This window comes from Neltuma alba, unplaced genomic scaffold, assembly GCF_004799145.2.
Source record: "Neltuma alba isolate B1F8T4 unplaced genomic scaffold, ASM479914v2 tig00000377_pilon, whole genome shotgun sequence".
NCBI lineage: Eukaryota > Viridiplantae > Streptophyta > Magnoliopsida > Fabales > Fabaceae > Neltuma > Neltuma alba.
In genome coordinates this window covers 214,597-228,056 of record NW_021632026.1, presented here as the reverse complement: position 1 = coordinate 228,056, position 13,460 = coordinate 214,597, and the positions used below count along the sequence as shown (strand labels likewise).

General features: G+C 34.3%; 1 long non-coding RNA gene across 1 annotated transcript; it reads right to left on the bottom strand.

The window, feature by feature from the left end:
- Window positions 1-10,080: 10,080 nt before the first annotated feature.
- LOC114730325 (uncharacterized) lies at window positions 10,081-11,760 on the bottom strand. Its single transcript, XR_003738829.1, has 2 exons — window positions 11,566-11,760; window positions 10,081-10,296 (listed from the first exon to the last, which is right to left on the bottom strand). It is a non-coding gene; the product is annotated as an uncharacterized LOC114730325 (long non-coding RNA).
- Window positions 11,761-13,460: the final 1,700 nt, after the last annotated feature.

Sequence of the window (13,460 nt, the reverse complement as noted above, 5' to 3'; positions counted from 1 at the left end):
AAATAATGGCTACATCTGCCCCAATAATGTCTGATGCTTTTTCATCTATCATGGTTTCTAATATGCATGGATTGTAGATATCATAGGGTTTCATTTTCTGAAAAAGGGGAACGTTTCCATTGACCTGCAGTAGGAAAAATCTTACACAGGTTAGTTCATCAATTATCAATATATTGACAAAACATGGCCTCTCATTTGAAGGTAAATTTTGTGGTACATATAGAGGGAAGCTCATTGCTGTACCATCTTCATAACGCAGAAGCTCAGACATGACAAATAGCACGTAATGGTACAGAACAAATTTAGATTCTCTTTGGCCTTCAACATTAGCATCATAGGACGTGCAACTAATGAAATATCTTGAGCCATGACAGGAGGGATACGCTAGTGTCATACAGCAAATAAGAGTTGCTCTTACAAATATGGTAAAGAAATCTTGAACCTTGGTTATAAGCGGCAATTTGATTCATGTAAGCATTTTTATTTCTGACAACCCAACACATGTAACAATCCAACACTTCAAATGAGCAATGGAAACAATGTGTCAAACAGCTAAAGGGTAATTCAAGATACATCACATATGACCGGCATTGAAATTGAAAGTTATGGTTGGTGGAAGAGGGAAGAGTATAGATGACATCACCAAAGTCATATATAAGATCAAAAGTCACCCCATATGAAGCTGGTTCGTTACAGGTTGTTAGGATAGAAAAACCCTCTATCACATCAAAAGGCACAAATTTTAAAATGGGAGATATGATTCTTGCGATAGTTGTAAATTATGTAGAAGGGTTGGTGTTCGCCCATCAAGAGCACGGGTTGTGACAAGTAATAGAGTGATGAAAAAAGTATCGTTTTCATGAGAATTTGATTACAAGACTTGGTCAAGTATTAATTATTACACTTTCGCCTAATTTGAGTTACACAAATACATTAAGAGTGAAGGGAAACTACTTTTAAAATTAAAATTAATATAAACAAATGATTCTTGGACTTCAAAGATAAAATGGGACCTAAGGTTATATATCCCCCTTATATTTATTAACATTCAATTTATCTCCTCTCATGAAAGCTTTTAATGAAAATATGCGTTAGTCTAGGATTTAAAATGTACTTGTAATGATTTTCTCAAGTTAAGAACAAGTGTTTAATTTTATTAATTGTTAAAAAAGCTCAATTTTAAGCTCCAATCTTGAAGTAACTATATGAGGTTCACAAGTATATCTTTATTTTACCAACACAACTATCCATTCAACATGCAAACTTCAAGTTCTTACACAATTTTAGTAAAGTTCTACACTCAAACTAGCCTTTTCAAGCATCACTCAAATGAATAGAACATCTAAATGGTAATTAAGCACTTAGAAGCATTAAGCAAGGGGTAAAATAAAACACATATATATCACTAATCATAAAATGAGAGGAGGAATCAAGAGTTAATCCATACAAAGGCTCAAAATAATCCTAAAATTAAAGGTTTAGCTACACATGTTTAGAAATCCTCAGAAAAAATACAGATAAACTAGCATAAACATTGAACATGAGAAAGGAGAGGAGAATGGAGAAGAAGAATGAAGATATAAAGCTAAAATATAAAGCTAAAATGCCTTCCAAACTTCAAACCCCAACTCAATCTCCATCAAAATCCATGCCCTAGCACACCAAAGAGCTCCCAAATGCATCTAAGAAGACCAGAATGAGTGAAAGCAACGCATCCCTTCAATTTATACAGCATATGGAGCCCTAGGACCCATGCTGTCTTCAAAACGCATAGCTTCAATAATTTTGAGTTGGCGGCAACCAAGATTTCTCTTGGCTACGGCCAATTTCTCTGTGCTTCCTTTATTGGCTAAAGCCAAAGACTTCTAATTGAGGCCAACAGTTCATTGTTTTGGATCTCTTTTTTATTTGATTTTTCCATTGTATCTTGACTTCCTAAGCTTCTTTCCAATTTCATGGGGATTAATATTTGCTTCAAATGGCTACCTGAGCAAGCTTCAATCACCTACAAAGCAAGCCAAACTATGAAAGCCTAAGTTGATGAACGAGGAGCAAAATATTCACAATTAACCAAATATCCATAACTTTAGCCAAGTATCAACTATATATGCACATTTTCCTTTCATACCTATTTCTAGATATGTATTAATTTACCAAAAAGTATAATAACTAAAGGAAAATGTGATGAAATAATATGAATCTCACAAGGTTAGCTATTGGCAAACACATTAAATAGTTCACTCACGGCTATCCCTTATATTCTTAAATCTCAATATTAAAGTCCAGGTTAAAAAATCTCAATAATAAAGTTGACTCATAAGTAGGGGTGAAAATAGGTCAGGCGGCCTGTCAGGGGCTTGTGACCTGCCTGGCCTGGCCTATTTAATTATAAAATAGACTCAGGCCTATAAAAGGGCCTGTTTACTTTATCAGGCCAGGCTCAGGCGTGATAATAAGCCTGTTAGATCTGTCAGGCGACTTGGGCCTGTTATTAATGTTTTTTAGGTTAAAATTGTAAATTCATGGGTGATAGAAATTTAACCTTGTTAGCTGTTTGAACAAAAAAAAAGAAACTGTATTGAAGATTTAATGCTTTGCTGTTTGACGATTTGTTGTAATTGTAACGAGAACAATTGTGTTAATTTGATTATTTCATATTTTTTGTTCATATTTTAGATAATTTAGATTAAGTTATTGTAATTTTGAATTGACTTATATATGTTTGCAATTTATTAACAAGACAAACTTTTTAACAGGCCACATGTCAGGTTCAGGTCAACAGGCCTCACCACAGGCCTGGCCTGTTTCCACTCCTACTCATAAGTTATATCTCCTCTGATTTAATTATTTGATCTATTTGATAACAATAACATCCCAATTTATGGCTTTTGAGTAATTTTCTATTTCCAATCACGTTGCCGTCCATTGGGAATATTTTGTTAATTGTTACAACTCGTAGTCGGTTTCGCAGTATTTTTTTTTTCATTTAATAGTTTCAAAATTTTAATTTATAATGCATGTGACATTTGGAGGTCTCAGTCACATCATGTTATGCCCCTTCCAACTTTTTCAATTCGTTATAAGAGTTAGCTAAATAATTAATTTATAAATATTAAAAATTTAATTCAATTAGTTATTTGTAAGAAATGTTAACTATGCATTGGAACTACTTCTTGACGGACACTCTTTTATTATGTGCGATCAATAAAAATAATACTCCCTCCGTTCCTTATTATAAGAGACATTTGGTGCTTATGGCATGTTCCTATATATAAGAGACACTTAAAAATTGTCTCTATTTTTTTGCGTTGATTTCCTATTTTACCCATGTTTATTGTCTCCAACTCACACTCTCTTTCCTTCCCACTTTTCTTTCTTTTAATAAATTACCATTGTTCTCTCTCCTTATTAATGAGGGTATTTTTGGAAAAAAAATTATACTTTTTACATATTAATTGTTCTTAACTAATTTTAATTGTTTTTTTGATCAACGTAATTCGGTTATTCGTCTCTTATAATAAGGAACGGAGGGAGTATAAGACAATTATAAATTAATCATTTTTAAGTTTTTATGTTTAAGACCGAAGGATGTAATTTTGAAACCTCAGCTTTTTGCTGATACGTGTCCGTAGAGGATTAAATAAGGTTGGGTAGGAAATGCCGGATTGTGACTCACGAGGCTTAGATTGCCGCTCACATAATGCGTCTTTCATCCTTCCTAAAAGCTTCAAATGGCAAGAACCGTCTACCAAAGCACCCATTATGAGAGTAAGCATTGATTAGCTAGAAAATATCTAAAATCAAAGTCAAAGTATGCACAATTAAGCAATGTAAAGCAGTCCGATATCCAAAATATGCATAAATGTATAAAAAGTGTATAAATCTCAATTAAAATATGTTGAAATTGCATGAAATTTTAGAGGTTAACAATTATGTATATACAAAATATTTTACATTATGTAATTAAAGTGGATTAGTGGCTTAGTTATTGTAAACTTCTTTTGATTCCTATATTTTAGAAATTTTTTTAATCCTTGACTAGGAATTTTTTCTTCCTTTATATAATGCGAAATGTCAAGTGCGTTATATATACTGAAATATCATGATCCATGTAACACCCCCAATTTTCTGACTCAGGATGAGCAGAAAAGAGAAAATTCATTAAAATTATTTAATAGCCTAATCACAATTGGAAAAAATTATGGAATATTGATTTTCAAGATTTAGAAATATTTTAGAAAAGTTCATTCTCCAAAAAGTGGTTTAAATGATTTTAAAGCTATTTTCATAGCAAAATGGTTTATTTTCTTAGAAAATTCTAAGAAAATACGTAGAGGTTTCTAATTAACTAGAAATTTTTAGGAAAATTATTTTATGAGGTAAAGAAGTTATTTGAGGCATAAAATCTTTAAAATGGGCTAAGGATTAATTTCTGGAATTAAGAGCTATTTTCTTGAAAAATAGTTAGGAGTTGACTTTTGACCAGAAGTTTTTAGAAAAGTTATTTTTTTTTTGGTAGAATTTAGAAAAGTTATTTTGTTGGCCAAAGAAACTAATGGATAATATAAATCTATATAAGATATTTTGGAACAATTTCTAGATGTATTTTATGTTTCAGAACAATGGGAGGAAGGATGAAATTAGAAGTAAGGAATAAAGTGAAGGACATAATGGTCATTTCGTTCTCCCCTATCCTTATGTTCTGCCAGCACACCTTTTCCTTTTCACTGTCATCGCGCTGAGCTTTTGAAAAGAGAGAGTGACCGAGAGTGAGAGTAGAGAGAGAACCGGAGATCAGCGAAGCTTGAGGAAGAAGCGGAGGTAGCGAAGCTTACATGCAAACCGATTAATTGATCAAGGTGAGTTTCTTAAGCACACTTCCATCGTTATTTTCTGCTTTGGGAGGCTGAATATGAAGTTGATGATGGGTGGAGTTTGGGTTAAGTGAGAGAAACCAGTTAATGAATTCAAAACATGATAGGGGTGTAAGAGAAGTGCTCATTGATAATAATGGTACATGATTTTTAGTTTGCATGTCAGTTTGAAGATTGCATGTGTTGTTTTACTCCCTGTTTTGGCTGCAAGAAAACAAAGGTTATGGTCGCTGGTTTGTGATGAGAATGGGTTGATGATTATGGAGTATGTTTAATGGCTTGCACGTGGATTCCTTTGCTCTGTTTTGTGTTGGCCGAAGGCAGGGGTGATATCCACTGGTTTTTGAGAGGAGGATCTAAATTTTCTCTCCCTTGTGCGTGCTGTTATTACTGTTGAGAGAGACTAGGAATTGATTTAGAAAGCAATACCTATATAAATATATGCATATATTTGTTAGTTGCTGTAAATGAGGGTTTTGGTGCAACCGAAAAGAAATGTGTATATATATGTATAGTGTTAGAATTGGAAGTGAGTTTTGATGATTTCCAATTCTGCATTTTGCTGTCCAGAGGAGTTTATTTGGATTGCCTAAAGTATTCAAACGTTTAAGTGTATAACAGGCTAGGTCTCATAGGCGCTGAATAATTATTATAGATGACTAAACCATGCTTAGAGATATTAAAATGAGGACTTAGATGCTCTTACTGAAGCTAGGAATTTTAAAAGTTGGTTAAAGGCACCTGGAAGTTGACGGTTATATATTATATAGTGTTGGCATAAAATATCAAGATGAGTGTTGCAAAATCTAAATTGGGACATATGATTTTAAATCTGGAAATATTTTCAGAACAAAGTATAAAGCTGCACAAAGTTTCTGAAAATATTTTAAGTGTTCAAATGCTGCAGAAATTTTGTATGGTCTAGATGATATATGGACTTGTATGTAGATTAATGTAATCACATATTAAGGTTTGTAATTTTGGAGGCTGGAATTAAAGAGAAACGCACCGTTATGATGCTATATAATATTTTAGAATTATATGGAATTGAAGAATCATACATACTAAGCACCTAGACATGCCTAATAGATGAGTGCATGGCATGAAGTTGGAAGCCCGTTTCTATATTCTCTCCCCTGTTCGGTCAGCCACTGTTTCAACATGAAGGAGATGAATTTATTTGAATGATTGAACTTAGAATTAAACTTGGTGGCTGTTTTGGGGATGAAAGAAATTGAGCTAGGAATTGATTTGAAATTTATTATCGAGGTTTCCAAATGGTGAATGGAAATTGTAATGGGATAGCCTGACTGTCATGGTGTTTGGAAATTATTTAAAGGCATCCATTTGGGAAATTCTCAATGGTATAGTTAATGGTTAGGTTATAGGTTAAAACTGGTAATTAATAGAAGTTATTAGAAAGATTGTTGGAGGAATGCTAGACCAAAGTTTAAGATAGTCAATGGATAATTGGAATTGAGATAAAATCAATTGGCGCGATGATATAGATATATATTTTATCTCTGGTGGGTGCAGAGTTAGAGAAGATGGATTTTAATTAATTTCACTTTATTGGGCTTGGATGATTGAGGTATGAAAGACGCCTTGTTTGTCCTTAAATGTAATAGACAAGAAGATAATATTTTGACTAGTTATTAAGTAAAGTAACTCTTTAGGTTGATAAAGAGAGAAACCCTCCACAGTGAATATATTGAAGAAGAAAAATTGTCCAAGACGACCAATTATTATGTAAGGGTAGAATTTACAGAAATTTGGAATTTAAAGAAGGTTAGTTAATTTGTAACTTATGTTGGATCAAGTATTAATCTACCCTTACTAACATAATAGGTTTTGATATCTGTTCAACCCCATCGAGAAAGCAGAAAGAAAGGAAAATAGTAAGGTTTGATTTGGAGGGAAGCAGCCCAGGTAGTAGTTTTTTCCTACCTTACACTTGTGTATGATTGCCGTATGTCTGTTTGTGCCATATTGCTTTTCTAAAATATGAGAACATGTAATCCTTAATTCCTTGCATGGATTATTTAGCCATGATCACGTGTAACTGATAGACATGGGGCAGTATTTGCCAATTATTTGCGCATTATTTATTCAGCTTGTCTATCTGTCATTGCACATAAATGCTTAATTGTATTAGCTTGCAAAGTTATGTTCCACTTTGGCTTGTTTTGCATGCTTTATGTAATCTGCATTTGTATTTGATGGAAATTATTACTACGGGGATTCTCCAGAATCTTACCCCCCCTTCCATGATATACAGCAAAGGTGCACATTCTATAAATATGTAGCAAAACATCTTGATAAATTAATATTTATTTTATTATATGTGTTATATGGGCAAGTAACTTTACTTGTTTTATGTAAATATTATTTTGTATACTTCATAAGGAGGAGAGCTTCGCTTGGGGCAAGTATTGCGGTCAACCAAAATAGTTGCTATATTTTTAATATAATATTATAAGATTGTACAGTATGAAATCATTTTAGGTGATAATAGATTAAGTTGAAAGTAGGGTTGTTTATGGATCACTCGTCAGTTATTTAAAAGATTTGAAATATTTGATCGACAGATTCCAATGGTGGAAGAAAAGGAAAAAAAATTCCTGTCTTCTTCCAGGTAGGAAACCTGGTATTATGTTTTACAGATGTTAAAATGAGCCTATTAGTATATATAAAAGTAAGGTGTTGCAATCCATGGGGGTAAATAATTAATAAACCAAGAAGCAACCATGGGGGTAAATAATTAATAAACCAATAAGCAACCACTCTTAAGTCAATATATAAGAGGGACATTCAAACCCAACTAATTTTCAAACCAGAAGAAAAGTAAAGACCCCATTTCTAATTTTCTTTCACATTCCTGCCTTGAAAGTGTTCCCCACTTCATAGCGTGAATTTTTCTGGAACCCTCCGGACTCTTCCAACCGAGCTACTATATGCTTCATGGCACCATTATCTTTTCACTTCAAGCTGATACACTTGTTCAATTGACTATACCTGCAGAATCTGATACCAAAATCGCACAAGTATGGAAAATCAAAATGGTTATGTTAGTGTGCTTTTGTTTCTCTTCGTTTGAACAACAACTGCGACCTATTCAATAAAATCCGTAATTAACATAGATCGTCCCTTCAAACTCTTGTTAATTCTTTTTATGTATGTTTTTATATACATTCAAATTTAGTTATATCTTTACTCCCACGCTCTTTCTCATTGACAGATGCTTCCTAAGTTGAAAAACCGAAATCTCTGTGGCTCCAAAACTTCTATAAAACTGAAACAGATAGTTTAGTTTGGTTCCTCTGCGGTAGGATGGTATCATAATCCCACTAGGATTCATGTTCTACAAGCGAAAGAATTCCTATGGATAAAACAAGTAGACCAAACAGTTAGCTAAATAATTTTTAAAAGTCAGAAGGCACAATTAACATTAACTTTCCTCGTTTCCATTCATTTATTATGCAGCTCTCAGGTACCTTCCCTTCAACCCATATAGCAGTGATGCAGCTATCAAGCAAAAGCAATTCCCTTAGACAATATGGTTCAAAACCTGATGGCAGAGAAGCGGAAGGAGTTTGGTGCCATGAAATATATTGGAGATAGCTTGGAAGATTCTTCAGAACTCCAGAAAATTTCACATCACGAAATATGAGTATTCTAAGATTATTTCATTTGTTATAAACCTTCAATATATCTTCAAGTTCCGAGACTATAGCCTCAACTCTAAGGAGAGCCTGAATATAAAATACATTCATTTAAAAAAGACGCAAAGTAAGAAACTTCAATTTTATTACATTACAATATTAAAGTTTTAGCCAAACAAAATATACAGTAGCAAAACTTACTGTCTCATTCTGCATATTTCTATAAATATCATTGAAAACCCACAATCTGCTCCACTTTTATGGCCTGGAAGGGAATTTATGCCAAACAATTTCTTTTCCCATTTCTTGCAACAGACTATGCATTTTCGCTTTTTGAATTACAATAATCACAAGTCATTTTTCAATTAAAAGTGGTATCTTGACGTGATTAGGGACAAAACTCTCATAATGATATGCATGACCACTTAAAATTCCTTCTACATATTTACTATCCTTCCCAAAGAAAAAGCATGCAATGTCTAAAAACGTTTCCTTAGCAATGAAGTCCAATTCAAGAAAAGTTCTTCCATGGACTTCCCTTGTCATAGAGCTAGCGACCTTTTTTATTCTACCAATGCTGTAATCCATGCTGAGGCTCTTCTATTATATAAGAATGATCCCTATAATGGAAGACCAATAGCATATTTGAGTACACTGTCTATCTGATCCTCATAATTTGTCGTAGGAAAATTAGGTGTGAATTAGTTAACAGTCTCTTATAATAAAGACAAAGGGAAGCAGTAATGTAGAGAGAAATATGGAGAGAGAAAAGAATAAGAGAGAGGAGGGGTATGAAAAACAAAAAAGACTGACAAATTATGCAACAATTTTGAGTAACAAGTTCTCAACAAATAGTACACTTGCATAGATATTCGTCTACATCACTTCTGTTTTCTTTGACAACTAATTGATTGCTAAATGGGTTCTTTGAAAAGTTCGGACAATTGGCAAACTTGGAGCAACAAGCCAAATTTAGGATTTCTAAAGATGGTAGACAAAATAACTGATTGGGAATACTAACAAGATTAGTACAGTTCCTCAAATTTAAGAATTTGAGATTTGAAACAGCAGCAATAGATGGATGAAGCTGTGATAATTTAGTGCACCTTTCAAGATCTAGCCTCTCAAGACTTGGAAATTCTTCGAAATCTGGTATTGTGGTTAAATCTTTGGAGCCACTAAGATTCAAATTTCTCAAGCAAGGGAATTCTTGTGAATAAAGACAACAATCTTCATCTTCATGCACTTCATTTGAGTGAAGTGATTCCTGAAAACCGTGCAAGAAGGAGTGCCAAAAGGTTTTCATGGAAATCTTCGAACACAAAAGCTAACACATATTTACATGCGTAAATAAAAATAATACATAATTTCTTAATACATGTTAAATAGAAATCATATATATTTTATTGGTTAACATAAATAGTTTAATTATTGCTTATAAACAAGTCTTTTCTATTTTTTCGTGATGCAAGTATATATACCTTTTCTTCATTCCATACACTTGTGATGCAGCTATCAGACAGAATCAGTTCTCTGAGATTATCTGGTTCAAAACTTGATGGCAAAGAAATGTATGGATATCGGTGCCATGAAATATATTTGAGATTTCTTGAAAGATGATCCAAGACTCCAGAAAATTTCACGTTACGAAATATGAGTAGTCTAAGATTGCTCATGAGTGACAAACCTTCAACTCTCAATGTCCTCCCATTTGAATCTTCTAATAATTCCAAGACTATAGCTTCAACTTTGCGATTAACCTGAGAATAAATATTTATACCAAAATAATGTCAAGTGATCAAGACTGCCTCAATTTAAGGTCATGATGTATAATACTAATGATTCAACCGAACAGAAAAAATGTTAGCAAACTTACTCTGTGATCGTTCATCTCCATCACTTCATAAATATTATCAAAATCCCACAATCTACTCCATTGTTCTGGACTAAAAGGAAATTTATCACGAACGATATCTCTTGCCATTTCTTGTAGCAGACTATGCATTTGTATTTTTCGATTCATAATAGTAATGAGTGATTTTTCCACTAAAAGTTCAATCTGATCGCACTCAAGAAAATCACAAGACTGCAAAATTCCTTCTACAAACTTGACCTCCTTCCCTGTGAAAAAACATGCAATGTCTAGAAAGGCTTCTGCATGGACATCATCCAGATCATCAAAGCTTTCTCTGAGTACTTTCATTAACAAAGGGTTATTTAGCATTTTGAATTGAACCAAGGCATTACTCCAATCTGAAGCTCTGATGTTAAATAAGAATGAGCCCAACATAACAATTGCCAATGGATGGCCATTGGCATATTGGAGTACACTATCTATTTTCGCCTCATAACCACTCTTTGGAAAATCACATTTGAAAGCTTTCGTACAAAATAATTGAAGAGCTTCTTCCTTCCCCAATAGTTTAACCCTATAAATATCATACTTCTCAAACATTTTAAGTACTCCTTCATCTCTACTTGTTATGATAATTCTACTCCCTCCACCAAACCACTTCGATTTTACAAACCAGATTACTGGTTCTAGATCTAGGCGAAAATGAATGCCATCGATAACCAGGAGAATATTATTCCTGAGATGTCTGATCTTCCATGCAATACTGTAAAATTCAGATGCATTGAATATGAAATGAGAAGCATTAAAATGGTGAGCAATTCTATCATAGAGAACTCTAGCAAGAGTTGTCTTCCCTACTCCGCCCATACCACAAATGCCCACAATTCTAACTTCATCTTTCACACCCAGCTCTAGAAGCTCCTCTACTTCTCTCACTTGAGATTTCATCCCTATCAAATCGGCATCAACATAGGCTAATTCACGCATTTTTCTTTTCATCTTTATTACGATGTCATCAATAACATGTTCCCCTGGCCTGAACACGGGAAAAAAGAAGACGCAAAATTAAAGCACTAAATTAATCACTTAGCCAATACATGCCGATTGATGAAGATCGCTATAATTTGCTTATCGAGACTTTGAAAGTTTTGATGAAGAAAAACTAATTACTTACTCTTGCAATACATGCCAACCAGAGAGATTAGCCACTCGATTCATTGCTAACCTCCAGCTTTGTAGCTTGCGTAAATTTGCTGCAAACCTTTGTTCATGTTTAGCAAAAGATTTCTCGAAAGAATTACTCTGGTATTGAACCTCACATGGATGGACATCATGGAAAATTGGGAAAACAGTATATCGGGCTTCGTTAATGCGTGCAGCGATCTCAGAGAGCTCCTCAAGGCACCATATAGAAGAAGCATAGTTTTTTGAGAAGACAACAATGGAAATGTTGGATTGTCGAATTGGTTTAAGGAAGTGAGGTGGGAGAAAGATGGAATCGCCTGGCTCTAGCTTCTTATCATCCCAAAAGGTGTTTAGATCGTCAGTTTCAAGAGCAGCCCAAAGCCTATCCGTGAATCTGCAAGTTTCATCATCTCCTTTGAAACTTAAATAAACATGGATCGGCCTTGATGATGATGATGATCCGCTAATGAAACTCTCCATGTGTCAATAATCTTTCAGGCTTGATAGAATGGATTCCCTGTTACTCGCTGACCTTTTGAACATCTTTTAATGGCTCTGTGAATGAAAGAGACCAATAAAATGAAAGCAAGGGAGGATTGTTATGGTGGAAATTTCCTGGAACTTGCCCTGAAAGAGATATGAACAAGACTTTCTAATTGCTACGCAAGTGTGTGGTTTCTTCAACCCACGTGCCACTCACTTATGGCCGCCAATTCCTTCTTGACCCAATTACATTTTTGTCCATACCACGTAAAAACTAAATAAAAAATCTCTTGCCCCATAAATAAAAAATTCGAATTTCGAAAGCACTACATGAATCAAATTTGTTCCTAAAGCAAAGCTACTTAATTTACAGATTTTGGGTTTTGACGGTGTGTTTTACTGATAAACTTTCCTATAGTCCGCGTATTATTGAGACTGCTGGTACAAACACGATCAAAGAAAATTGAATACTATCTCTGGTATTTGATATAGGAAAAATTACACGCAAGTTTCACAGAAGATAATTAATTTAGAAAAAATTCCTGCAAATTCCCAAATGCTTTCTAAGTTCCCAAAGACCTCTGGATAATTAATTTTAATTGTGATATTACCTACTTACCCCCATTAATTTGTGTATGAATAATTTGCCCACCTTAAATGCCTGGGACTACCTTCTTCACGTTTTCAGCTTTCCATTACAGCACAGGCAGCTTCACATTCATCGGTGTTGAGCTTTACTCACACTGTTGGTAAGCTTTGTACCCCATCGTGGACGACCGTCGCACCCCACTACCAGCGAGTCTTATGGGTTCCATCATCAACAACCTTCGCACCCCACTACCAGTGAACCTCGTGGTTTCCATCATCGACGACCTTTGCACCCCACTACCAGTGAGCCTCATGGGTTCCATCATCGACAAGCTTTGCACCCCACTGCTGGTAAGCCTGTCTCTCTTGGTATATCATATTGATATTATCTATTAGTGGCATATTTAGGTGAGGCACTTCTCAGTTTCAGAGTAGCAGTTGGTTATTATGTAAGTTGTATTATTTAAATTTTGAAGTAACGTTGGCTATTGTCAATTATTGTGTATAAGTTGTTATTCCAATGATCAAAGGTTGTCATTAACGACCCCATGACCTGTCCTATTATATAGGATGGAAGACTTGGTTAGAGGTTCAGATGCATTGTCCATGTCTCTACCCAATGTGTTTAGTGAAGACCCACTATCATTGCCACGTGGTTCAGAAATGATGCCAACCCTAATTCCAGAACTGAATTCAATAAAGTAGAAGGGTTTGCTAATTTGAGAAGGACAAATTTTTTCTAATACAATGGCCCTTAGGCAAGCACTATATAGGTACAGCATTGCTGAGAAGTTTTCATGCAAATTTGTCAGG